Raw genomic sequence first — 17,792 nt, forward strand, 5'->3', positions numbered from 1 at the left:
CAGGGGGCCCTACACAGGGCTCTATCCCAGGACCCTGGGATCAAGACTTGAGCCAAACGCAGATGCTTAACTGACTGGGTCACCCAGGTGCCCCAGAGTGGAATTAGAAATGCTGAGTCAGAGGAGATATAAATCTTTAAACCTTGTGCAAACACCACACTGTTTTCTAAAGCAGTTGATTTCACTTTATAGTCCTACCAGCAATTGAAAGTCCAAAATGTCCTATATTTCTGCCAATAGTTGACACTGTCAGATTTTTTTTGCCCTATATTGTTTCTTCATAATGAAACTATTATTGTATGAGTCATTCTATTGAATTTTTGAAGCTGAAAGAGTCATAGGAATCCCAAATTTATAGCCAGTTGGGTAGAAATACAGGTGGCTTAGGTTCTCCCAACAGCACAGCTGGGGTCTGAAGTAAGGGCATTGTTGTTGGAGACTCTGCCCTTTTCCTGTAGGGTCTGCAATAACTCTGGGTGGTCTGTGCCAGAATGGCATTGTAGCACACGCTAGTTATGTTTTTAACAGAATAGTGCACCCCAGTGATCGGCAATTGTCCTCAGGATCTGACAGATTGAGACATGTGATCTCTATGGGCTATTGCAGCTGAATGTAATATAAGAGTGATGGGGTACTGTGTTCATTGTTTTTAAAACTGTTGCACAAGATGAGAAAGATGTGATTTTGAATTCTTCCATCTTATGTCCCTGATAGCCCTTACTTATTTCTGCAGGCCCTTTATATATATATATATATATATATATATATATATATATATATATATATATATTTTTTTTTTTTTTTTTTGAAAGAGCTTTCTAGATGGCCTTCATATCTCACTCCTTCAAGATTGTTCAGTGAGGCTCCTGCCGCAACCCTATTTCAGTGTATACTGGTGTCTGATTGGTTTCCCCATGCTTGCTTACAAGCAATCAGGTTGGGTTTTAGGATTAAAACTTTTCACGGGCTTCCATGACCTTGAGAGACAGTTAAGTCACTGTCGTATTACTTAAATATCCTTCATAATGTGGATCCTGCTTATTTTTTCAGAGTTATTTTTCTATCATCCCTCAAGCTGCAATGCTTGCTATATTGAATTTAAGTTCCACAAATGAACCATCTTTTCTCTTGTTAAGAAAAGTGGTTCAATCTGCACAAAATAGTCTTTACTCACCTATACCCCTAGGTGTGAATGCACGAAGTAACTCACAGATACTTTAGTTTTAATGTATAGTTTTTAAATACATAGTTATATAAATACATACATAGTTATATAAAATTTATAGGTATGTATACATACACATAGTTATATTAATACTATAAATATATAGTTATATAAATACATATATAGTTATATAAATACATAGTTGATAAATACTTTCATTAGTTGCTTGAGGATTATGGGTTTTAAATAACCCATACAATTAGGGAATGACCTTGAAACTTCCAATAAGCTTCAATTTTCTGTGATTCTTTATTTGAAGAGTACGTTGGTTTAGTGAGTAAATACCTAAAATTTGAGAACTGTGAGATAAATTCCAAAGTTCTCTGAAATATATCATAACAATCATTCGAACCAACTTTTAGGCAAGAAAAATTATATCTCTGTTAGTACTCACTCGGTGTTGCTCATGGGCTATTATTCAGGCTATTATTATTGTGTGTGTGTATGAGGAATTTAGTAAATGTCCTCCAGATGGTACAATGGATAGAGGGATTTGCTGCCTTTTTTTCTTAGCATTAAAGCCTTGGGTATCCCCGTGGCTATGCATGAGGAAGGTATCCCTATGGCTACGTGTGAAGTTTAAAAGCTTTATTCTTGTTTTGTAAAAGTTTCTTTTAGCATAGCAACATTCAGAGATGAATCTAAAAGCAAAATAACTTTTAAGCTTGGAGTTCTGCTATGAAGATTACTTTCTTTGGTAAAAAAGAATCCCAAATAGTGTCTGAAAACAGGTCTCCATGGACACATTTTATGATTTGAAAGATTTTTTTTTTCTTAGAAAGGCTGTTTGGAAGCCTAAATAACTAACTTTAGCAAAAGAAAAAGAGCTCACCAACTTTGCAAAGTAGAAAAAAAGTATCTTACACTGCCCGCCTCCCATCTTTGCCTCAGCTGCCAGGCTGATAGAAATACCACCTCTGACCTAAACCACCCACCTAATTTTTCTAAACACCAATTTCTAGGCATATAGCAACAATAGACATTTTCTATATATCACTTCATCATGTTAATACTTTTTGAGGCTTTCTCATCCTGTTCATCCTGTATTTACTCTGAATGGTTTTTTCTCCTTTACTAGATTAGACACCTTCTGTGTAGCTTTCCAGACCCTTTTTGCCTCTCTCGCCTGCCTCTTATTTCAACCAATTTTAGACAGTTTCTGTGCTGCAGAACACCTTGATCATACTCTAAGCCATATCTATTGATGTGAAAAGTTCTAGACACCCACTCTGTGCCCATTCATGCACAACCCAGAGATGGAGGGGAGTTAACTTTGCATGAGGTGAACACTGATTGACAGAGAATCTGATAAATAAATAATTACCTCTTTCTCCATTCTCTACAAAGCACGATTTTATGATGTAGTTATGTGTTGCTTCTTTGATGGTCCCAAAGCAACAACTAGTTGCCCATAGGGAAGGCCATCTCAATGAGACATCATTGCCGGAGCGCTCTATTTCTCTCCCTCTCTTACTGTCCTTATTCCCTTTCCCCAGAATGGCATTCCCTCCACACACCCACCCACCCCAATACTCTTACTTACGCATTTTTTCAGTCTCTTTTTTCTAGGGAATTAAACTGAAATGTCACCATTACATCTAAGACGTCACTAAATATTTTAAGTTTGACTTATTAAATGCATTGCCAACTGGTCTTCCTATCCTATTCCCAATGACCCGATTGGTACCAGAACCTCGATTCAAGCTTCATCATTTCTGACAACAGCCTTCCCTTTTCACTTTTACACATTCTCCAAATTCTTGGCATTTCTGTAAGTGTTATCTTTCAAAACAAACCAGTCCTGACAATATCCCCTTATCTACTTTACCGTGATTATCATCTTAAACATTTAGCAGGTATCTAAGAGCCTTCATAAACCAGTCAATGCTAATTCTCCAGGGTAATTCTCTTCCATCAATGTCTTGTTTTTTAGTGCCCCTATAATGTATTTGCAGGTAATAAAAAACTTTTAGAAGGATAAGCATGGGAAATTTCATAAATGACCCTTTATACTGTAATAAGGAATGAAGAATGAATCAGAAGGCATACGTATATACTGGCACCATTTGTTTATATCTTTGTAACTTTGGCCATAGGACTATTACCCTTTGTCTAGTACATTTGTCATCCTCCAAACATATTCAGATATTACTTATTCTGAAAAAAACAGCTTTGCTTACTTCACTTACAGTGGGTTAACCATGTTTCTCTTCTATCCTGTACCTGATCCTCTATCTGTTATGTTACAAATCCTTTTCTCTTCTTTTAGGTATTTGTTGAATTGAATTGTGTGTGTTCATCAGAAAAAAAATTTATATATATAATACATATATATAAATTTTTTTTTCTATTTTAGTGCATTGCTATACCATGTAATTTTTATAATTTACTTAAAGTTTGTAGCACAGGCTAATTCTACATCTGTCTAGATAATTCCTAAGGGATTTATTTCTGCATTTGGAGGTACTTGGATAAAATGACATTTATCTATTTATTTACCAATTTCTTATTTTGAAAAATTTTATTTATTTGAGAGAGAGAGCATAGGCATGGGGTGGAGCAGAGGGGGAGGGAAAGGGACAAGTAGACTCCAGACTGTGTGTGGGGCCTGAAGTGAGGCTGGTTTCCAGGACCCTGAGATCATGACCTTGGCCAAAACCAGGAATCAGAGGTTTAACTGAATGAGCCACCCAGGCACCCCAAAATGATTATGAAGGTCCTTTTTGTACATTGTGCAAAAAATGGAAGAAGGAAAAGGAAAAGACAGGGAAGACTCCCTTATAGTTTTTTATATTAACACTTCCCTTTAGATTCTCTTTTTCTTTGCTTTTTTTTTTTTTTTTTTTTTTTTTTTTTTTTTTTTTTTTCTTGAGTGATAGGGAGAGAGCCTGAGCAGGGCTGGGGAAGGGCAGAGGGAGAGAGAGAATCTTCACGTAGACTCCCCACTGAGTGCATAGTCCTGGTGGTGGGGGACTTGAACTCATGTCCCTGAAATCTTGACCTGAGCTGAAATCAAAAGACACTTAACCATCTGAGCCACCCACAAGCCCCTCCCTTTAAATTTTCTATGTAAATAATGGTGAGAGATCAATCATACAAGAAACCTTGAGACAGCCTGTCTCAATGCACAAAAGTAATCATATCAGTAGTACAAACAATAAATTATTAGTATTTCAAAGGAAAGATGTATTGACTTTCATTGGTGTGTTTGGAAAGACTTATGATTGAAGGTCAGGATGGGCTGATTTATTAATGTTGAAGAATTAATCCAAAAATCCAAAATAGTATGTGACACCTGACACACCTTTAATACTTCGTGCACATGTGTACGTAAAGGATCGATGCACTGCTACAAGGGGCAGAGGAATTCAAATAGAATGACCAGAAAACCAGTAGTGAGGGTAGTTCAGTGGGTTCTTAAGTATTAAACGACGATACATCGATTTTAAAAATAAGATGAAATTGAATTTTAAATGTTGAACACTCATTTTATCTGCTATATCAAGATTGGATGTTTTCCTACTGTTATTATTCAATTTTTTGAGGTTTCGGAAAGTGAAATATATAATATAATTATTTAAAAACTCGCAGCCAATTTATAGTTAACTGATGATTTGCTCACATTCCAAAATAAAACCCCAGACTATAATAAATTAATTTGAATAAATATATGATGATAAAATATTTTGCATAAACTAAACATAAACCAGTGTTCTCTTCCAAACAATAAATAGTAATTGAAACCTGAAAGTAAAATACAATCTTAATGAAAGTATGGAACAAGGTTTGAACAAATGAGAAGTGCATGCAATTGTGTGAAAAAAAAAAACCCATATAAATATACAAACTTAAAGAAGTTACATTAAAAATGTCAATCTTGGGGGTCGTGTAGGTGGCTCAGCCAGTTAAACACTGGACTCCTGATTTCAGCTCAGGTCATGACCTCAGGGACCTGAGATCAATCCCACATGGGGCTGTGTGTTCAACAGGGAGTCTGCTTGAAGAGGGTCTCTCCTTCTCCCTCTCTTTCTGCCCCTCTCCCCTGCTGGGGCACAAAGTCTCTCTCTTAAAAAAAGTCAATTTTTTGGAATTAAGTAATTTTTGAAGTTTATGTGAAATAAATGGATAAGAATTGCTAAGCCAATTATAAAAACAATATGAATATAAAGATAAACACACTGTGTCAGACACTGATAGATGACAACACAACAATTGATCCCAAATCTCTTCTTCGTTAATTAACTTCTACTCTCCAGATTTAAAAAGTTGGGAATTTTGTACCTACCACACTCTTCGGATGGTCATGTGAGTAGTATCTGCCCAGTGAGATTTAAGGAGAAGTAATATTGAAGGTTTTAGCAAGACATATCCTATCTAATTAAAGACATGCCCACAAGTAATGTTTGTAGAATTCTTACCTAAGAAATAATTTAAAATTTCAAAAAAAAAAATAGAATAAAAGGAATGTCCAATAATTAAGCTCTCTCCTATTTCTTTCTTCTGCCCATTTAATTTTGTTGTTAGGTGAGGCCAAGTTAGCAGCTGCACTATAGAACTACTGGCATTTATTATAATTCTGTTCATAGTGATAAGCCTAATATAAAAATTTAATATATCAAAGCTAATGAAGTAGAATGATATAAGTCAGGGTCTTGAATAGCATTGTTGGATCTACAAACCGTTCATGAATTGGGGTTAAGAAAAAAATTCCATATTTTTTAGCCCCTCTTATTTAAGTTTTTTGTTACTCTATTAATTTCACAAATATTTATGGAATTTCAACTAAAGGATAGGAACTTTTTTTGTGAAGCTGTCGTGATAGTTAAGAGTAGGAAAAAATATCGCTGACTTCACGGAGCTAAACCTGTTGCAGGAAGAAAAAACATAACCGATAGTTGATGGAGAATCTGTCATCCCAATACTAAAGGATTAGGACCCACTTCTGCCAAGACACCATAACTGAAATTGAATTTGCCATTCTGCCTGAAACACTTAAACAAACCACGAAATATATGAAACGATGGCTTTTTTAGGCATTGGACAGGGCATGACACTGATCCCTAAGACAGGAAGGAAACAAGAAAAATGAAAATATATATTTACAGCAAGACATACACACGAATGAATGTTCACAACAACTATCTTGTAAAAGCCAAAGATTGGAAAGAAAACAAATTTCTCCATTAGGTGAATAGATAAAAATGTATGGTATGTCAATAAAATGCAATTCTAGTTAGCATTAAAAATGAATTAATTATTTATATACCCAACAAGCTAGATGAATCTCAGAATAATTATACTGAAGAAAAAAAGCAAGATCAAAAACCGGTATTACTGACATCCTATATGATCCCATTCATATACAATTGTAGAAAACTAATCAACAACGATAGAAAGTAGATTAATGGTGTCGTGAGAGTGAGGGAAAGAAGGATAACAGAATGACTTGAGCCACAAACCCTTTGGTAGTGATAGATACAGTCATCATCTCCAATATGGTGTTAGTATCATCCATATATGTTTATCATTTTTCAATATTTTCAAAGTGCAAACTTAAGATATTGCAATTGTAAATTTTATATTTTATATATATAATAAAATTGTTCTACATCAATTATACTTTAATAAAGCTGGAGAAAATACCATCAAGTCCCAAATGTTCACCGGTTCCTCAGAAGCTGGTGTCTTGCTGTGTATCCAATGTCTAACCGCTTTCAGGAGCCTCAAATTCTATTTACAAAATACTTTCAAATAGTAATCGTTAGAAGTTATCATTTAACTATGTGCCAAATAGGGTGTAGGGCTCTGAGTACATTACCCTTGCCTGAACACTCCACAGTTTAGAGCAAAGTGTCTGAATCCAAATTTATATATGTTTGATTCTATAGAAAGAGAATATATTTTTGGATATTTATGTATATACTACATAAATATAAATGTATCCATGCAGTGCATGCATATATACATATAATCTATCTTGTATTATAATAATAATTAGAACTGAATTAGAAATCAGAAAATAATTAAATACATAAATTTATTAGTTGATGAATTTGAGTTTTCTTTTCAATGATTAATAAGAATACTCTATTTCATAAATAGCACTTGGCACAACTGGCAAGCTATTCAGAAGATAAAAATGTTGATTTAAATTTCATACCAGATATAAATGTAATTTCTGGTGAATTACATATTAAGGTATAGACATTGATAAATCATTAAAAGTAAAACTGATTGAGTGCATAGCAAAATGAAGTAGAGATGACAAACACAAGGAAAATGTAATTGATTTTTTTCTTGAGGTCTACATTTTTAAAAAAACAGTCACTGTTTACACAATCTATTCAAACCTTTGTTGGCTTCCAAGCATTTAATTTTCTGGTCCAATTATGTTGGTAAAAACATGTAAATCTTGAAACAAAAAGCATGCAAACATTTCTGGCATTAATGGCATTTTCTGGATTATATATATACAGAACAACTCCTTTTAATTTGAATTTTTTTCAGGAGTGATGTATAATTCTGAAGAAAAAGTATTTATAAAACATGCAATTAAATTCACTTTAAAAACTCCCTATGTAAGTCTTCAGATTTGATATTTGTGTTTAACTTCATTTTTTATGTTTTTCATACTGTTCTGTCTTACTTCATTACCATAGAATAAATGAAATTTTAAAGGAACATATTTATTTTCGTTTCCCAGAACAAGCCAAATGCAATCTGCCAATTTGTTTTGTAAATAGGGCACAACTCCCATCTTGAACGTATTCCATATTCATGGTCCTTTTAAGACATTTTACAGATGGTGAACTACCTACATACAGACAGTAAGGAAATTTAGAGGTTTTTTTTTTAATAGGATACCATTACTATACTTCTGTATTGATTTCATGCATATTTATGAGCCTCTGACAATGTGCAAGAGGGACGAGTGCCATTTCTTTTCCTACAAATCGGGTTTTCATTTCTCTGAATGCATAAAGCCATGTGTTGGCTACGTTTGTATGTCTGACCAAAGCAGTCATATGTTTTCATGTGATTTATTTTTCTGGGTCTTCCAACACACAGTTATGCAGCATTGTCCCTCCTCCTAGTTTGTATAAAATAAATAGTATTTAATCGAATTGGACGATATGGATGATATTTACAAATAAATGTGTGTTAAACATTTTCCCACGTACCAGGGTAGGAAAACACAACAATGGAAGGTGTAGTAGAACCAGTTTATAGAAATATGGTATTTGTTATCATAATAGTGTTGAGATTTAAAATACCCTCACTGCGTTATGTCTGTCATTTGTCATTATGTCTGTCATTTGGCTTTAACGAAATTGGTATCTACATCGCAAATGTGTCTACCATCTCTGATAACTTACACTAAGTCTGCTCAGTTAAGAAATTAAGGAAGATATCAAATACAAATTGATCCTTTCTAGCTATTCCATTACTATGTACTTAGATAAAACTATTTTTATTTACAGTATCTGTATTTTGTAAACTAATTTTTTTAAAGATTATTTATTTATTTGACAGAGAGAGATCACAAGTAGATAGAGAGGCAGGCAGAGAGAGAGAGAGAGAGGGAAGCAGGCTCCCTGCTGAGCAGAGAGCCCGACGCGGGACTCGATCCCAGGACCCCGAGATCATGACCTGAGCTGAAGGCAGCGGCTTAACCCACTGAGCCACCCAGGCGCCCCTGTAAACTAATTTTTACTGTTTCACTTTTATCATTAGAATTGAGCTCCACTGAGAATGATATTTAAAGAAAGTGTTGCCTTGTAATGAGTTTCTTCCGTCAAAATGAATGTAAGGTCCAGCTGATTTCCTGGCCAGATTACTCCCACATAGACAGTGAAAACATAATGGATGGAACCACTGCACCTTCCCACTTACAGTCATGGTCCATTTGTAAATCATTAGCATCAGCAATTTTTACAAATGCCTTTGATAGTCTGCATACACATGTAAATGACAGAGAAAGGAAAGGAAAATGCATTTTATTTATTATAGTGCTGTAGTGAGTTCTCAGAAGGGCCCAGATAGTCTACTGATTTATTACACTGGCCTGCCCAGATGTTTGATCAGTCTGAATAAATACGCCTGCTACGATAGCATTAGGTGGAAACAACCTTAGCATATAGGTATACTTGGACATGGCATAGTTCATGAAAAATATGTCCTATAAGTGAAATGGAAAGGCATCTTTTGTCTTAACTTTTAAATTAACCAGCGTTGCTTTCATTTAATTTATGTATGTATATTTATTATTCCTTTATTTGACAAAGAGAGAGGCAGCGAGAGAGGGAATACAAGCAGGGGGAGTGGGAGAGGGAGCTGCAGGCTTCCTGCTGAGCGGGGAGCCCCATGAGGACCCTGGGATCATGACCTGTGCCAAAGGCAGATATTTAACGACTGAGCCACCCAGGTGCCACTCACTTCATATAATTTAAAATATTCTAAAATTATTACAGTGCTTTTATTGCACCATTTTTAATTGGAAAATAAAATATATAAGCCACTGCAGCAAATATGCAAATACCCAAGTTACAAGAGGCACACAAAGGACAACATAAATACTTCTGTCACAAATTGTGGCAGCACAATGTCAGGACAGTAGCATAGTTTTCGACAGTTCTCACATCTCCTAAAAAAAAAAAAAAAAAAAAAAAAAAAAGAACATCCGGGATACCAAAAACTCTGCAGTCAAATGCTCTACCACTGAGCTATACCCCCAGTGATTCCAAAAACTCTGAATAGGACTGGAATGAGAGGGTCAAAAACCACACGGGAGCAGGGTAGAAGAGAGGACCCATGGGTGTGAGCAGGTGTACAGGGACATGGGGGAAGGAACAGGGTGTTGTAAAATCCAGCAAGTTCATAGGCCCCAGGATCCTCTGCAAGTGTTATTCAAAAATGAGAGGATCTCATGCTGCGCAGAATTCTCAGCAGAGATCTCAGAATATTGATGAGACTGGAAGAGGTTCTACAGTCTTCGGTTTGTGAGTTAATATAAAATAAATCGAGCTCTCAAAGAAATTACAAAAAAATTACAAAAAAGTCATCAGGTTGTGGGAAACTCAAGGACCTCAGGGATACCAAAAGAAAAAAAAAGGTTAATTTGGAAAGAGCGAATAAACTTTTAAGAAGCGGAGATCCATAACTGCTAGTGGTCTGTCTAAATTTATTTAGAGTAGGAACACTTGGAATAAAGATAAACTAATCTTTAGCCAGTGGTGGGAGGCATCCAGAGAGAGATCTCATAATTGTCAAAGTAGTCTCACAGAGAGGAAAAATATTCTTAAGCATTTTATTCCGAATGACAATTCACACAAAGTTGTCTGATATCTATCAGACAATCCAAAGAAATTTTCTTCCTGAGAAAACTAAAAATCTGTCTTTTAAAGGAAAAGTCTGTTTTTGTTTTTGTGCTAAGATAAATACAATTGTTGCTCGGCCAATACTTGTTCACATTTCTATCAAAATGGTATGCTTTAGATGTAATAAATTCTATTACCGCTCAAACTTCTCTGGTGGTTACAGTGTTTGTACTTCTCATTATTTGACTCCATAAAATTCATGGAGTAAAAAGAAAAGTTACTACCTATTCCTCTTAAATTATTCTAGAAAATAGAAAAGGAAGGAAAACTATAGTCAGATGATCCAGGATTTATTTTTTGTTGTTTTTATTTAAGTTCCAGTCAGTTAATGTACAATGTAATATTAGTTTCAGGTGTACAATATAGAGATTCCATACATTTCCATCCACTTCCATACAACACCCTGTGCTCATCCCAACTGTACTCCTTAATCCCCATCACCTACTTAACCCATCCCCCACCCACCTCTGCTCCAATAGCCATCAGTTTGTTTTCTAGAGTTAATACTGTTTCTTGGTTTGCCTTGTTTTCATTTTACTCCCTTTGCTCATTTGTTTTGTTTAAGTTCCACATATAAGTAAAATAATATGGTGTTTGTTTTTCTCTGACTTGCTTCACTTAGCATAACACTCTTTAGCTCTATCCATATCATTGCAAATGGTAAGATTTCATTCTTTTTTGTGACTGCGTAGTATTCCATTATATTTATATACCACATCTTCTTTATCCATTGATTGAAGGACATTTGGGCTGCTTTTATAACTGGGCTATTGTAGATAATGTTGCTATAAACATCAGGGTGCATATATTCCTCTGAATTGGTATTTTTGTGTTCTTTGGGTAAATACTGAGTAATGCAATTGCTAGATCATAGAGAAGCTCTATTTTTAACTTTTTCAATTAGCAATAATCGCGCCTCGGATAAACCTCATTGGCTACGATACTGCCACTGCTCAAAGCTTATTTTTAACTTTTTGAAGAAACTCCATATGGTTTTCCAGAGTGACTGCATTGGTTTTTATTCCCACCAACAGATCAAGACAGTTCCCCTTTCTCCACATCCTCACCATCACCTGTTGTTTCTTGTGTTGTTGATTTTAGCCATTCTGGCAGATGGGAGGTGATATCTAATTATAGTTTTGATTTGCATTTCCCTGATAATGAATAATGTTGAGCATCCTTTCACGGATCTATTGGCCATTTGGATGTCTTTTTTGGAAAAATGTCAACTCATGTCCTCTGTCCATTTTTTTACTTGGAGTATTCATTTTGGGGGGTATTGAGTTGTATGAAAGTTCTTTATATTATTTTCAATAATTTGCAAATGTCTTCTTCCATTCCATAGGTTGCCTTTTGTTTTGTTGATTGTTTCCTTTGCTGTGTGGAATCTTTTTGTTTTGACGAAGTTCCAACAGCTTATTTTTGCTTTTTTCCCCCTCATCTCAAGAGACATATCTAGAAAGAAATTGCTATGGCTGACATCAAACAACTACCTGTGTTCTCCTCTAGGATTTTAAAGGTTCCCTGCCTCACATTTAGGTCTTTAAAACATTTTTAATTTATTGTCCTATATGATGAAAGAAAGTGGTCATTTCTTTCTTTTGCCTGTTGCTGTCCAGTTTCCCAACACCACTTGTTGAAGAGACTGTCTTGTTCCCATTGGATATTTTTTTCTGCTTTGTTAAAGATTAATTGACCATACATTTGTGGGTTCATTTCTGAGTTTTCTGTTCTGTTCTTTTTGATCTGTGTCTATTTTTGTGCCAGTACCGTACTGTTTTGATCACTACAGCTTTATAATACAGCTTAAATTCCAAAATTATGATGTCTCCAGCTTGACTTTTTTTTCTTTTTTTCAAGGTTGCTTTGGCTACTAGGGGTCTTTTGTAGGTCGATACAAATTTTAGGATTGTTTTTTCTAGCTCTGTGAAAAATCCTGTTGGTATTTCAATAGGGATTGCATTAAATGTATAGATTGCTTTGGGTAGCATAAGTATTTTAACAATATTTGTTCTTCTGATCCATGGGCACAGAATGTCTTTCCATTTCTTTGTGTCCTCTTTAATTTCCTTCAACAATGCTTTATACTTTTCAGAGTACAGGTCTTTCACTTCTGTGGTTAGCTTTATTCCTAGGTATCTTACGGGTTTTGCTATAATTGTACATGGGCTCAATTCCTCAATTTCTTTTTCTGCTGCTTCATTTTTGGTGCATGGAAATAAAACAGATTTCTATATGTTGATTTTGTATCCTGTGACCTTACTGAATTCATGTATCTGTTCTAGTGATTTTACGTTGGAGTCTTTTGAGTTTTATATAATGAGTACCATGCCATATGTCACGACTGAAAGTTTTACTGCTTCCTTGCCAATTTGGATACATTTGGTCTCTTTTCGTTGCCTGATTGCTGTGAGTAGAACTTCCAGTACTGTGTAGTTCCAGTACTGTGTTACTTTTAACAGTGGTGAGAGTGGACAGCCCTGTCTTCTTTCTGACCTTAGGGGAACATCTGACAGTTTTTCCCCACTGAGGATGATAATATCTGTGGATTATTCGAATATGGCCTTTATGGTATTACAGTGTGTTCCCTCTAACCCTACTTTGTTGAGAGTTTATATCAACTATGGATGCTGCCCTTTAGCAAATGGTTTTTCTGCATCTACTGAAATGGCCATATAATTCTTATCTTTTCTTTTATATTTGTGGTATGTTATGTTGATTGATCCTTTTCTATTTTTTTAGAATAGTTTAAGAGGAACAGGTGTTAATTTTTTTTTAAACATTTGGTAGAATTCACCTGTGAAGCCATCTGGTGCTGGATTTCTGTTTTTTTAAGAGTTTTTTGATTCCTGTTTCAGTGACTTTGCTACTTATCATTCTGTTAAAGTTTTCTATTGCTTCCTGTTTCAGTTTTGGTAATTTATCTTTCTAAGAATTTATCCCTTTCTTCTATATTGTCCAATTTGTTGACATAGTTTTTCATAATAGTCTCTTATAATTGTTTGTATTTCTGTGGTGTTGGTTGTGATTTCTCCTCCTCATTTGTGATTGTATTTATATGGGTTCTTTCTCTTTTCTTTTTGACAAGTCTAGGGGTTTATAAATTTGATTAATTTTTTCAAAGAACCATCTCTTGATGTCATTGATCTGTTCTACAGTTTTGTTTTGTTTTTTAGTTTCTCTATAATTTATTTCTGCTCTAATCTTTATTATTTATTTCCTTCTGCTAGGTTTAGGTTTTGCTTTTCTTTTCTAGCTCCTTTAGATATACAATTAGGTTGTTTGAGATTTGTCTTGCTTCTTAAGATAGGCCTGCGTTGTTATGTACTTGCCTCTTAGAACTGCTTTTGCTGCATCCCAAAAGTTTTGGACTACTGTGTTTTCATTTTCATTTGTTTTTGTGTATTTTTTTAATTTCTTCTTTGATTTCCTGATTGACTCATTCATTGTTTAGTAGCATGTTGTTTAACCTCCCTGTGGTCTTTCCAAATTTTGTCTTGTGATTTACTTGAAGTTTCATAGCATTGTGGTTAGAAAATATACATGGTATGATTTCAGTCTGTTTTGTGTTTTTTGAGGCCTGATTTGTGACCTAGTATGTGATCTCTTCTGGAGAGTGTCCCATGTACATTTGAAAAGAATGTGTATTCTGCTGTTTTAGGATGCAGTGTTCTGAATGTATCTGTTAAGTCCATCTGGTTCACTGTGTCATTCAAAGCCATTGTTTCTTTACTAATTTTCTGTTTACATGATCTGTCCATTGATGTAAAGTGGGTTGTTAAAGTCTCCTCCTATTATTGTATTATTACCAATGAGTTCCTTTATTTTATCATTACTTTTTTATGTATATATTTTGGACCTCCTGAGTTGGGTACATAAATATTTATAATTCTTAGATCTTTTGGGGTTGTCCCCTTTATTATGATATAATCCTGTTTCAATGAGTGAAAGAATAAAACCCTCAGAATACTTTCCCATGGGAAATAATCATCAGAATTGAAAGACCCGCCAAATTTCTCTTTGAGAAAAAGTACCTTGGAAGTTTGAAAATAGAAAATTGTGCTTATCTAATGAATCTTCAAGAAATTTAAAGATGATATAGCTCTTATTTGGATTTCAAAATGGAGCAGTTATCATGACTCAAATTCAACATTAGTAAGTGGTCCTGGATCAAATTTTATTCATTTTAAGTTCAATATGTTTGAACAATCACATTATATTTTTAGATATAACCACCATCAGAGTATACAATTACTCTCTAGAAAATCTGACAGATATTGAGCTATCTTATCCACAGAACTAACCAAGTGGCCAGACAAATATCACACAGGGTGTTTTACTGTGGCTTTTAGTTTTGATAGCACAGGTTCAGTGAACAATCTGTTCACCTTGCTACAGAGATGAAATTGAACAAATCAGACCTATAACTTTGACAATGTTGAAACATCACATTTAAAGGTGAATTTCATTTAGTTCAGTATGACAAGTCCCTTAGTGTACAGGGTTGAATGGTTTTATAGTCGGTTTGGGTTACTATAGCAAAGCACTCTAGACTACCTAGCTTAAACAACAGAATCTTATTTCTCACAGTTCTAGAAGCTGGGAAGTCTAAGAGCAAGGTCCCAGCAGATTCAGTTTGTTGAGACCCCTATTTCTAGCTCGTAGATGGCCACTGTCTCATTACATGTTTGACTGTTTGTTTTTTCTTGTGTTTTCTTGTGTTTTCTTTTGTGTGTGAACATAAATGCTGAGAAAGGGAAGAGAAGCAGCTCTGCTCTTTCTTCCTCTTCTTCTGAAGATATTAATCTACTCCACCTTTATAACTTCCTCTAAACCTAATTATCTCCCATAGGGCTCCCCTTCTAATACCATCGCTTTGGGGATTATGGCTTCAAAATACGAATTTCAGGGGAACCAAATATTTATTCCATGATGAATCATGTCCCCCAAGGTCATGTGTACCTGAAATATAAAAATATAAAAATGCGACCTTATTTGGGGGTGCCTGGGTGACGCAGTTTGTTAAGTATCCAACTCTTGGTTTCAGCTCAGGTCGTGATCCCCGGGTCACGTGACTGAGCCCTGGGTCAGGCTCCCTGCTCCCAATCTCTCTCAAATAAATAAATAATTTTTTAATGTGACCTTATTTGGAAACAGGATCTTTGTGGGTATAATCACATTAAGATGAGGGCATACTAGAGACCCCTGGGTGGCTCAGTTGGTTAAGCATCTGCCTTCAGCACAGGTCATGATCTCAGGGTTCTAGGATCAAATCCCACATCAGGATCCGTGCTCAGTGGGGATCCTGCTTCTCCCTCTGCCTCTGCTGCTCTTTCTGCTGTGTTCTCTCCCTCCCTATCCCTCAAAAAAATAAATAGAATCTTAAAAAAAAAAAGATGAGGGCATACTACATTAGTGTGAATCCTAATCCAATACTATGACCTTTGGAGAAGAGGGAAATGTAGACACAGAGACCGCACAGAAGGAAGGTGATATGAAGACACACGGCCAAACACCAGGTAGAAAATCATGTGACAATGGCGGCTGAGATGAGACTAAGGAACACCAAGGATTGCCAGCAATCACAAGAACCTTGAAGAAACGAGAAAGGATTCTTCTGCAGAGCCGTCAAAGGGAAAATGTTCCTATATGTGTATGATTTTAGAATTCTAGCCTCCATAACTGTGAGAGAATGAATTTCTGATTAGTCACCCAGTTTGTGATACTTTGTTATGGCAACCCTATGAAACAATAAAATTACAAAGGAAAAAAGATTGCAATTCACATATGAGAAAAAAGGTGCCAACACATCCTAGAAGCAACTTGACCTAGCCTTGTTCTAAATCTGTAGCTTTTAAATTTTCAGCCTTATTGTGGTAGGAGACATTGACTCTTAGAATATCAAGAACACCTATAAGTTGTATAACGTCACAAAAAGAGGATTATCTCCATTTTTCTTAGGCTTATAGGTGACAAAATGGGCCCTTGAACGATAGCCTCTGATTTAGGAGTAGACTTGATAACAAGGCCAGGGATAAGAGAAGCCATTAAAATGTGGCCATGGACATTATACAAAATACCCAAATAGCAGTGACCTGGCTCTCTATAGTCCATATTCACTTCCTTAGATCTGTTCACCACACTCAAAAGTTCATCTTTGCTAATTAATGCTTTTTTTTGCCATGATATGAATAAAACTGACCAGAAAGAAAAGGTTCTTTTAAAATAAATGCTGTGGCCCAAAGTATCTGAAATAGCTACTATTGAAACAGGGTCACCATGGGACATTTTAAACATCAGATGTTTAGTTTTCAGAGTTACAGTCTGCTAAATTGAAATTTGAAGTTAGCGTACAAAAGAAGAAAAAGGAACGTCTTCATCTTGCTATGAGAAAATGGAATGAAAAGAAAAACTGGAAGACACTAGGAAACTCTAAGTGCATCCTATTAACCTTCTTAAATGCTCTAGGCTTTCACCGGATCAAAAATACATTCATCAATTAAAAAAAGCTTTTTGTGTAAAAATATTTCCTTTTTATCTCAATCAGCCAACTTCAACACACACACAGATACACAGACAATGTGCCACAACTTACACATGCAGAAAAAGCATTTGCAAATTTGCAGTTTATTTTTGCAGTGGATTTGATTTATTATTGGAGTTACGCATTTTTTCTGGCTGAAATATTAAAAAGGACTCATCTGTGGTGTCCTTTAGGACCTGTTTGAGTTTTAGTTTTAATAAATTTCCATGATTTAGCCATTTCCATAAAAGAAAATATTGAAAGTGGTATGTCTGACCTTTACTAGTTAAGATCAGTTACTTGCTCTTAAAATGGGCTGACTTATATGATCTTAAATATGTCCTGAATGTGGGTTATATAAAAGGGTTTCTGAATGTAGATATCACTGCCTACTCTGAGTGCTGCTGGTACTGATGATTCGATGCAAACTCAAATTGCTCCATTGGCCACTGCAGTGTGAACATGAGATGAAGTCTAGAAATGCTCTTGTAAGCAGTAGACTAGTATATCTTTGAAGTGGTCCAATTTAATGCTATACAGCAAGCTTCCACACAGATCATAAGAATTACTCCTGGGGCACCTGGGTGGCTCAGTGGGTTCAAGCCTCTGCCTTCGGCTCAGGTCATGATCCCAGGATTCTGGGATCGAGCCCCACATCAGGCTCTCT

At 35.4% G+C, this 17,792-nt stretch overlaps 1 pseudogene; it reads right to left on the reverse strand.

Moving 5' to 3' along the window:
• Positions 1-11,387: 11,387 nt before the first annotated feature.
• On the reverse strand, positions 11,388-11,563 carry LOC123937687 (annotated as a pseudogene).
• Positions 11,564-17,792: the final 6,229 nt, after the last annotated feature.

This window comes from Meles meles, chromosome 2 (genome assembly GCF_922984935.1).
Source record: "Meles meles chromosome 2, mMelMel3.1 paternal haplotype, whole genome shotgun sequence".
NCBI lineage: Eukaryota > Metazoa > Chordata > Mammalia > Carnivora > Mustelidae > Meles > Meles meles.